Genomic DNA, 11,183 nt, shown 5'->3' with positions numbered 1-11,183 from the left:
TGCCGTGTAACAGTGGCTGCTGAGGGCAATGCTTACCCTGAAGGAATAAACTGGGAATTGGAATTGTGAGATTTCAGGCGGCAGCAGAAAGCCCGGAGAGTGGCGGGTGGGGAGGGGAATTGGTTTCCAGGTACCTATTACCATTATATTTTTAACTCCTGACTCCTGCCCTCCTGGCAGACACCTCGGAACCAATTATCGATTGGTCTTAGTCATCAGCCCACTTCTTGCAGTTATCCATGCTTACCTATTCACCCATTCATTATTTTTTTCATGCTGTATCTATCCATCTGTCTACCAACCTATCCATCCACCCATCCACCCACCCATCCATCCACCCTTCTACCCACCTATCCATCCACCCACCCACTCACCCATCCACCCACTCATCCATCCATCCCTCCATGCATCCATCCATTCACCCACCCATTCTTTCACTCATTCATCCATGCACCCATCTACCCATTTACCCTTCTACACACACCCATCTGTTTATCTACCCCTCCACCTATCCACACACACGTTCATCTACCCACCTATTCACCCATCCACCCATCCACCCTTCCACATACATTCATCTATTCATCTATCCATTCATCCACCCACCCATCCATCTATCCATCCATCCATCCATCCATCCATCCATCCATCCATCCATTCGTCCACCCATCCAGCCATCCAGTTACCCACCCACCAATCTATCCACCCACATATCCATCTATTCATCTACTCAGCCACTCATCCATCCATCTATCTCATCAAGGGACAGTAAGGACCAGGCTTCAGGAGCCAGCAGCCTGGGTTTGCAGCCCTGGCCCCAGCACTTATACAATTTGACTGCCCTTGAGCATGTCACTTAACCTCTCTGTGCCTCTATCTCTTGAAATATAAATGGGTATAAAACTAGTACCTACTTCCTAGAGCTTTCTGTGAGGCTTAAATAAGGTATGCACCTGTAAGAGTGTCTTAAGTGTGAACTGTTATTCTTTCTATTGTTCTTCAATTCACTAATTTGTTCAGTTTCTCTGTTCCCTCAGTTCACCCATTCATCTCATTATAATCACTGCCCTAGTCCAAGGAAACAAGCTTTGTTTTCTTCCTAGCCCTTAAAAATACTTTCCCATCTCCAGCTTTTGGTTTGAGGACTGAGGCTTTTCTCAAGAAGCAATGCTCCAAGCTGATCCTGGAAGGCAGATTTTAACAGACACCAGAAGAGGGGAGGACCTCTTAGCAACCCCCAGCACACTGCCCACCAGTCTTGGCTGAGGAACAACCTGAGGCTGCTCTTGGGTTCCTGGGCCTCATACTCCTACCTTTGTCCTGTCCCTTCCAGTGAGCAGAGATCCAAAGGCAAGAAAGACAAGAGGAGAATTACCAGTCCCTTTTGTATGCTGGGCTTTTTGTAGACATTCTCTGATTTAATCTTCTTTATAGCCTTTTGAAGTATAGGGCCAGTCTCATTTTCCAGTAAGAAAATGAGGTTCAGAGAGGTGAAGTGACTTGCCCAAGGTCACACAACAAGTAAATAGCAGAGTTGGGATTCATAACCGAGTCTGGTAGGTTTCAAATCTCAATGCCCTCCTCACAACTCCCACCAGCCCTGCCTGCTGCCGCTGGTTAGGAGAGGTGCTGAGTTGGATTCTTACACCCTGCTCCACCCCCCTGCCCAACCTCCTTTCTGTCCCTCTAAGCCAAGTCTTCATGCCCCATGACTGGCCCATGCCTGAAGTCCCAGCCACAGATGAAGATCTGCAACAGTTTCAACTACGGTAAGTGGGGCCGGGAGAGTGCGTGACTCCAGGCTCTCTGGGAAAATGAGGCCCCTGGAGTTCTCACCGCGATGCAGAGGGTGGCCAGCTGGCCTGAGAAGCTAATGGCGGGGAGTCCAGAGAGATAGTATTTCTGCTTTTCCTCCTCACTCTCAGATAGGCCAGGTTTCAAGGGCCTGGCCCCAGGGAACAGAGACACGGTCTTCTGTCGACTGTAGCAAAAAGTGGCTCAGCATCCATCTCTGTCCTTGCCAGGCCGGAACCTGGCCTCAGGCCCAGGCGGATCCAGGCCTCTGGGAGCTTGGAAGTCACGTCCTTCTCATCGTCTTCCAGCCTGGGGCAGCATCTCTGTGTCAACTTAATTCCATCTCGTCCATTCCACACATATTTCTGGGGCCCTATCCATGTGCCAGTCCTGTGCCAGCTATGGACAGTGCCTGCTCTTGGAGGATTAACATCATCCTTGTGCCCGCAGGAGACCCAGACGTATGTACTCAGTGGTCAAGAATAGAACTTTCCATGGGCAGTCATCAGGAGAGGTGCCAGGAGCACTGGGCCAGGAGCCCAGGACGAGGTTGGATTTGCCTCGTCTATCTGACAGCACATGCAGCACCCACAGGTTCAAGACTCTGGGCCGGGGTTGGCTGCAGGACACAGAAGGAAACATGATGCCAGCAAGAACTGAAAAGCCAGGCTCCTCATACTGCCCCAGTGCCTCCTAAAACAGTTTGGTTCAGTTTGACAATAAATGGAGCCCGCATCCCAAATTCCCATCACTAGAAGAACCGGTTAAAAAAAAAAAGGTGGTATATTCACACCATGAATATACACAGTACCAAGAAAAAAAAAAAAAAGGATCAAATGATTGTTACACAGCACAAGGGACTCTCACAGGCACACCAATGAGCCAAGGCAGCCAGGTGCATGTCTGTGCTTCCTGATTGCATCTCTGTGTGGTTCAAAAGCAGATGCACTAGAATATGGGACAGAGGGAGGAAGAGTGGGGAGCTTTGGGGGTGTCTAGACTGAGAAGATTCATGAGGGGAATGTTTCTAGTGCCATTCATCTATATCTTGACCAGGGTGCTGGTATAATTCTCTGAAAAAATATTGAGACGTACACTTGGCATATGTGCTTTAATGCATGTTTGTTTTATCTCAGTTAAAAAAAGAACAAATAGACAAACAAACAAAGAAATGAACAAATAGACAGACAAAAAGAAAACCCAAGCCCAGCCAGCTCGTGAAGAATGGCAGTGACATTTGCTGTGCTCGGCTTCCCAGTGCCCCTTTTCTTTTTTTTTTTTTTTTTTTTGAGACGGAGTCTCGCTCTGTCGCCCGAGCTGGAGTGCAGTGGCCGGATCTCAGCTCACTGCAAGCTCCGCCTCCCGGGTTTACGCCATTCTCCTGCCTCAGCCTCCCGAGTAGCTGGGACTACAGGCGCCCGCCACCTCGCCCGGCTAGTTTTTTGTATTTTTTTAGTAGAGACGGGGTTTCACCGTGTTAGCCAGGATGGTCTCGATCTCCTGACCTCGTGATCCGCCCGTCTCGGCCTCCCAAAGTGCTGGGATTACAGGCTTGAGCCACCGCGCCCGGCCCAGTGCCCCTTTTCTGATCGCAGTGTCCTGATTTCCTCTGGGGAAGACCTATCTGCCCCCGGTGGACACAGCCTCAGGGTGGGCACGTGACGATATGTGGCCAACTGGACACTTTCTCCTGGAATGCGCACAGTGGCAGAGTAAGGAAAGCAATCAAAATGCTAGGAACTGCCTCACTCCAGAGGCTGGCTGTCAGTGGGTCTTGCTCTTGGAAAAGGATGAGGTCTCCTGGACAAACAGACTTCCCAACCTGCCCTCCAGCATGGGGAACCATGAACTTCCAACCAATCCCACTGGCTTGGGTGAGATAGCCAGGTTCAGAGGCCCTGCCCAGTGGGCACCGACATCACCTTTGCACAAGCGCCACACCTTGTCGGGGGCCTGCGCTAGGGATGGGGACTCCTTCACTGGACTCTGTAGCCTTTGGGACATCAGTTGCTGAGGAATAAAATGAGAGCCTTTCGGAGGTGCCTGTCTAGGATCCCACCTACCCGCCAAGGACATGGCATGAGTGAGAAATGAGCCTTTGTGGTTACAAGCTGCTCAGATTTGGGAGGTGTTTGTTGCTAGGTATAACCTGGCCTGCCTGACTCTACTGACAGCACTAATTTGGTATCTCCAGTCCAGACCTCTTTTTTATACTCCCCACGGACATAGGCAAAGGCAACAGGGCATCTCCACTTCCAGCCCCATGAGCTTCTAGGCTTCTCCTCCCTCACCCCCTGCTGCTCATCAAGCAAAGAACACCACAGCTCTCCTCATCTCCAAGCCAGAAACCTTGCATCACCCTTAGAACCTCCCTCCTCCTCTTCCCTTTGGTCCTTCACCAGCCTGTCTCTGGTGCTGGCTGGGCTGCTCCTATGTCCTCGTGAGCCCCTCATTCCCTTCTTCCCATCGCCACCACCTCTGCCTCGTCCAAACTCCACCATCTCTCTCTTAGATTGTTGGGACATTTTCTTATTCCCTGCTCTCAGCCATTCTCCTCTCTTTGGCCAGAGCGGGCTTTGTGAAATTCAGATCTCATCATGTTACCTGCCTGTCCCAATCCCATCCGCAGAGCTCCTTTCCTCTCAGCTCACACTAATGCAGGTGTCTCCAGCCTGGTGCCATCCAGCCCTCCTCTGCCCATCCTGCTCATTCCTCTTTCCATCTGTCTCCTGGGCACACCCTGGTCCCTCAATGCCTGGCCAGCTCCTTCGCCTCCTCTAACTTCATCGTGGGTGTCCTACCTATGGGGCCCTCCCTCAGCCCAGTACCAGAACCGTCCCCTCTTCCCTGTCATCTGAGACACCCTGCACAGTTTGCATCATATTTTACTACCATTGATTGTTTTCAAGCTCTGTCTTCCCAGGAAGGATCTAACCTCCTATGGAGCCACAGCTATGGTTTTCTTGCTCATTGAGTTTGCCTAGTTCCAAGCACGTGGTGAGTGCTCAATAAACACTAGCTGTCGAATGACGAAATGAACAAATGAGCATTGATCATAAGCCATGTTATACTTAGAGCTTAGCTAATCCACACACCCTGGCCAAGAAGGGGCAGAAATAAGAATGTAGATATCTACAATGGTGGACGAATGACAGTTGCAAATTCTTTGCTCCTCTCCACATCAAAAGATTGGGTCTACATTCCCTCCCCTTGGATCTAGGCTACTTTTTGACCAATAGATCAACCCAGTTCCAGTCCTTAAGAGAGCTGCAGCTCCTTTTATGCATCTTGAAATGCCCCTTCTTGGAACCCAGCAGCTACTTGAAGAGTCCCACTTGCAGGAGAGCTGAAGCCCCCAGCTGACAACCACTGCTGAGTTTCTACTGGCTGTGGCATCGCCTGCCTGCCCACCCTGTGTCTGAGGCCACTCTGGACCTTCCAGCTCAGCTGAGGACCTGCTGAAGCAGCCGAGGAAGTCTGCATGGATGCTGCGTGGAGCCGAAGAACTGCTTAGCCAAGCCCTGCTAAAATTCCTGACCCATGCGAATCACGAGCGAGTAAGATAGCTGCTATTGTAAGCCCGTTGGGTTTGGGGTAGATGGTTGGTTAGGCAGTGACAGGTGATGGGCACGGCCGCCCTGAGGTAGGGTAGGCTGTGTTCTTGCTTTATTTATGAAGCTCGTAACAATCCTGCACTGAAGATATGATTACCATTTTACAGATGAAGGAGACTGAGGATCAGAGATTAAAGAACTTGCCTAACTTCACAAAGTTAGAGAAGTGACAGAGCAGGATTTTGTCTGGCGCTAAGCCGGCCCTCTTTTCATTCTACCCTCCAGCTTCTCTCTGGGGCAGAGATGGCTCCAGACCTGGTGGATGAGCCTAGGGGTGTGACTGGGGCTAGGACTCAACAGCTACGTTGGTGGGAAGATGATGGGGAGAGGGTGCTGGGGGGAGACACCCCGTGACCAGCCAGCTCAAAGTGGCCCCGACCCTGGACGGGCATGAATGCTTGGCTGTAGGCCGGAGTGTGAAATCACATTTTCCCCACCAGGCCAATGCTCGGTCGCAGCGTGCCCTGGCCTCACACCGCCTTGCTCTCGTCGGCTTTGTCTGGGAACAGACGCTGTCAGCCGGCAAGGGAACACCCCAAGGCTCGGCCACGCTTGTCGGGAGGCATTAGTGTGAGGCTTTGAAGTGGGGACCTCCGGGCCTTGCTCAGATGGTCTTTGCTGGGGTTTGCCCAGGACCCCTTTCTTCTGGCCCATGGGGGTGGAGGCTGGTCCAGGGCCTCTGTGGGCACTTGCGGGCAATGCTGGCTTCCTCAGATGCTCTTGGACGCCCCACCTCCCTTCAGTCCCCAGCAGGGTCTTTGGTGTTGCATCAGCCAGGACAGGCTGCCAGGCAGTCTTCACTGGCTCCTTAGTCTCCGATGAAACCAAAAGTAATAGAGGCTGACTGTCAAGACTTGGACTCAACTGAGAAGAACAAAAAAGAAGAATATCTACCTGTCATCTCTTCACCTTGGGGTGACCACTGTTGAGAGGAACTTCCCTTCAGTCTTTTTTCTTTTTGTTCCTTTTCTTTTCTTCTCTCTGTCCCTTCCTTCCTTCCTATTTTCCTTTTTTGTTTCAATTAAAATAAAATCATTGTTACTCATGCACATAGTTTAGAATCAACGAGTTTTACAAGACTTGTTTGAAAAACAGCAATCCCACACTGTCCTTCCATTTCTTCTCTCCAAAAGATGTTTACTTCAACTATTTAAACTGATTGCTTTGCTACCTACCTCCCTATCTCTAAATGGCATATGTGTATTTCTTATGGTAATTAATTTTTCAGTTCATCCATCATCTATTAACTTCCACCATGCAAGAAGAAAGTTTAACTCTCTTTTCCTTGCCTGAGCACACACACACATGCACATTCATACAAACACATTCCAACTCATCCTCAAAGTATAGTTATTTCATTATTTTGCTTGTATTATTATTATTGTTAAATTACTATAACTGTGAACACTAGTTAGGCCTGAACTATGTAGAACATTACAGATACTTTTCCTTTATTGAAGAACTTTCTGTTTTCCCTGACGTTAATAACTCCCTTTCTCACTTCATCTCTGTCTTTTTTTTTGTCCCTGGCTCTCTCTGTTTCTGTCCCCAGCATGCTCTCTCTCTCTGTCTCTCTGTTTCTCTGTTTCTTTCTCTTTTGCTCTTAATGTTTGCTTAGTTTACTTTGAAATGCTTAGTTTACTTTGAAATGCTTAGTTTACTTTGAATTGTATCGGAACTCTGCTAACAGCACATCTAAATCTTGTATCAAGATGTTCATTTACATCAGGTATTCTGCCAATTTTTTCAAGGTGGAGAAGTCCCTTTCAGAGCCTTCTGACTTGCTCTAGGCTGGACTGGCTGCCTCCTCTGCTGGGTACATAGCCGCCATCTTGCTATCTCCCTTCTCTATCATCCTGGGGAATCGCTGGTCCCTGTCCTGGCTTGGATCTTTTGCTTCCTGAATCCCATCTCTTCCTTTTTCTTGACTGACTTCCTCTTTTTAGTGGAACACATCTTCCAGTCCTTTCTGAAGAAAGCATGCATGGTAGGTAAACCTGCCGAGACTCCATGTCGCTGAAAATGCGCTAGCTCTTGACTGGCGCTTCGGTTGGGTATCAGATTCTAGGCTGGAAATCATTTCCCTTCAGAATTTTGAAGACATTTCTCCTTTGTTTTGTGGCTTCCAAACAGTTGAGAATACTGAAGCCATTCGTATTCCTAATCTTTTGTATGATTTTTTTTTTCTCTTTAGAGGAGAAGATCTTTTATTTGTCTCAGTGTTTGGAACTTCCAACTAAATGCACCTTGGGGTGGGTATCTTTTCAGCTATTGGGCTGGGCATGTGGTGGGCCTTTGTTTTGTTGTTGTTATTGGTCTAGACACTCCTGTTCTTCAGTTCTAGGAAATTTTCTTGAATTATTATAATTAAGTGATAATTTCTTCCTCTCTGTTTCCCACGTTCTCTGTTCCAGGAATAGCTATTATCTCTTGTGGGATAGGCATCAACTTTCCAGATTTTTCTTTTCTACCTGCTCTCTTGTTGCTTTCTGCTCTGCTTCCTGAGGGAAGGTCATCAACCTGATTTTCTAAGTTCTGCCCTCAAGTTTTTAATTTCTAAGAGTTTGTTTTTGCTCTCGGAATGTTCCTGTTCATGACATCCTTTTCTTGCTTCCAGGATGTCATGGGATCTCTTCTTTCTCCGAGTACATTAATGAAAGTTCCTTGGTGTTTTGTGTTCCCTGTCAAGTTGCCCTTCTCCCCGTGTTTGGTTTGGTGACTTTTCCATGAGAGGTGAGTCTCAGGTTTCTGGAATCCACAGTTTCCTGCCCAAATTTAAGATGGAGGATTAACAAGCTGAGCAGAGTCATAGAGCTCATGGTGTGGTTGAATGATGCTGGGCCTTTTTTGACAGGGTCTCACTGTTGCACAAGCTGGAGTGCAGTGATGTGATCTCAGCTGACTGCAGCCTCGATCTCCCAAGTTCAAGGGATCCTCCTACCTCAGCCTCCTGAGTAGCTGGGACTACAGGTCCATCCTACCACACCTGGCTAATTTTTTAAAGTTCCTTGTAGAGACAGGGTCTCACCATGTTGCCCAGGCTGGTCTTAAACTCCTGGGCTCAAGTGGGCTCCCATCTTGGCCTCCCAAAGTCCTGAGATTACAGGCATGAGCCACTGTGTCCTGCTCTCTGTGTCTTTCTTCTTCAGATTCCACAGAGAAGATTCTTCTGATTTCCTTCCTAGAGGATAAAGGACTGGCTACCAGTGTTCGAGAAGAAAACTAAGACACCAATGGATTGAGTAACTTGTGCAAGGTCACACAGCTGAGTAAATCACCCAGATAGACTGCTTGTGACCACCCTGGATGACCTCAGGGTTGCACGTGGGAAGGATCAATACTGTACTAAAGGAGATGATTTTTTGTTTTGTTTTGTTTCGCTTTGTTTTTGAGACAGAGTCTCACCCTGTCGCCCAGCCCGGAGTGCAATGGGGCGATCTCAGCTCACTGCAGGCTCTGCCTCCCGGGTTCAAGCAATTCTTGTGCTTCAGCCTCCCGAGTAGCTGGGACTACAGGTGCATGCTACCATGCCTGGCTAATTTTTTTTTTTTCTGTATCTTTAGTAGAGACAGGGTTTCACCATGTTGGCCAGGCTGGTCTTCAACTCCTGACCTTGTGATCCGCCTGCCTCAGCCTCCCAAAGTGCTGGGATTACAGGTGTGAGCCACCACGCCCGGCCAGGAGATGGATGTTTTTAAGGCTCTTCAAACCGACCTTCAAGTTAATGTTGATAGGAGTTATGAAGTTTATACTCACATCTCTCTCTCCTTTTCTTCACTCTTGCCGCCATTGAGTATTAGTAGTAAAACAAACCAAACTTTGATAGCATACCTAAAACTATTAGAAAGACGGAGAACTTGCAAAGAAAAAAAATGCAGATGTTATATTGGATTTGTATTGCATCTGTGTATCATACTGAACCTCTTCAGAGAGGTTAATTCAGCTGCCCAGGGCCACAGAGTGTGTAATCGGTATGTGTAGCAGGACTGGGGTCTGGATCTCGTGCTCCCAGCCACTGCCTTATCCATTCGGAAAGTACTTTTTTCATATGGTTCTCATTTGCCTCAAACACTCTGTCTTTTTTCCTCCTGGGGTGCATCTCACTTATCTTTAAACTCACAGAACTCCACGTAGCAGCTGACACATAGTATGTGTTTAGGCCCTCAGTATATGTTTCTTGCCATAAACAGAGCCCATGTAGAGATGGAAAGAAGAGGCCCAGGGAGGCCAGTGGCCTATTGCAGGCAGTTATATCACAGGGACAGGGTCCCATCGCTCCAGGACGTGCCCAGGCACCGTCCTGGAGGCCAGATCAACACACTGAAACCTGCGTAAAACCCAGCAAGGGTCAATGGTTTAGCCAGCGAAGGCCTTGAGTGCTCAGACAACACCTGATTGGGCAGGGGCTCTGGTAAGGAGAGAGCCCAGAGAAGTTGCGCCAGCTCCTGGGAAGCCGTGGCTTAGCATAGGGCCCAGAAGGAAGGGCGGAAGAGAGGGAGCTGTTCTTTCTGTTTTCCTAAGTTGTCAGCTTGGCTCTGGTGCTAGGGTTGCCAAATAAAATACAGGACACCCAGTGAAATATGAATTTCAAATAAACAACAAATTATTTTTAGTACGAGTATGTCCCAAATATTGCCTGGGATATACTTATACTAAAAAAAAACCAAAACAAACAAACAAAAAAAAACCTTGTTTAAATGCAATTCAAATTTAGCAGGTGTTCTGTGTTTTATTTGCTAAACGTGGCAACCCTACCTGGTGCCAGCTGCCCTCAGGGTGGTGAATGGGGCACCCCTGGGGAGAGCAGGGGTCTAGGTTTGTGGTGTGATGCTGCTGTGACTTGGCTGCAGAGGCTTAGGCAGATTCATGGTCTGAGTCCTCACTGCACCTGAGGAGTTTGACAGGTGTTCTGTGGACTCTCTTCCAGGCCCAGGAGGTGAAGTGGACCCTGATCAGGACCCAGGTGTGAGCTTTGCTCCTTTCAGTAACCTCAGGCCTGGGAGGGGCCTTTCTTCTGTTTGAGAGACCTACCTTCCAGTCGGGTCCCCATGCCAGTTGTTTCTCACTCCTCCAACACGGCCATCGCTGTCCTCTGAGCCTCCCTCCTGCAGCCCTCCCTGGCCACCACCCACCCCCTACAGCCGACCCTAAGTGGCAGAAAAGACCTTCTAACCAGGGAAGTCAGACCTTGCCACTCCTCCAAGCAAACCCTGGAAGGGCTTCCACCTCACTCAGCAAAGAGCCCAGAAATCCTTCCAGGGGCCTCTGCCTTGTCTTGCCTCCCTCTGGGCCAGCAGTCTCTGCTCAGACCACCCAGGGCTCCTTGCTGTTCTTCAGTCAGCACGCCCCTGCACTCACTGTTCAAGGCCCCACTCGCGTGAGCCTCCCCAGAGCCTCCCCTGTCTGCCTCACTGCCTCCTGCCTCATCGCACTCTCTGTGATCACCTTGCTTGCCTGTTTTTCATGGCAAGCATCACCCCTTGCAGTATATTTGCATTTGTTTGCTGTGGTTTTCAGTCTCCCCCAAGAGGGAAAGCACCAGGAAGGCAGGGTTTTGTTTTATTTATCTGGGCATCTATCATTGATCTGTGGCCAGCTGTGCCCCCAGAACCTAGTACGCACAGCAGGACACAGAGTAGGGCTGATCATATATTGTCAAAGAAAGGAATCAGGAAGTTTTAGCTCCAAGAGGCATGCTTGTCTGTCCAAGGCCACGCAGTCAGTAAATGCCAGTTGGGTGCCCTTGGTCTGTCTGACTCCAGAGTGAGCGCGCAT

This window comes from Theropithecus gelada, unplaced genomic scaffold (genome assembly GCF_003255815.1).
Source record: "Theropithecus gelada isolate Dixy unplaced genomic scaffold, Tgel_1.0 HiC_scaffold_15883, whole genome shotgun sequence".
Classification (NCBI taxonomy): Eukaryota; Metazoa; Chordata; class Mammalia; order Primates; family Cercopithecidae; genus Theropithecus; species Theropithecus gelada.
Note: the sequence above shows the minus strand (reverse complement) of the source record.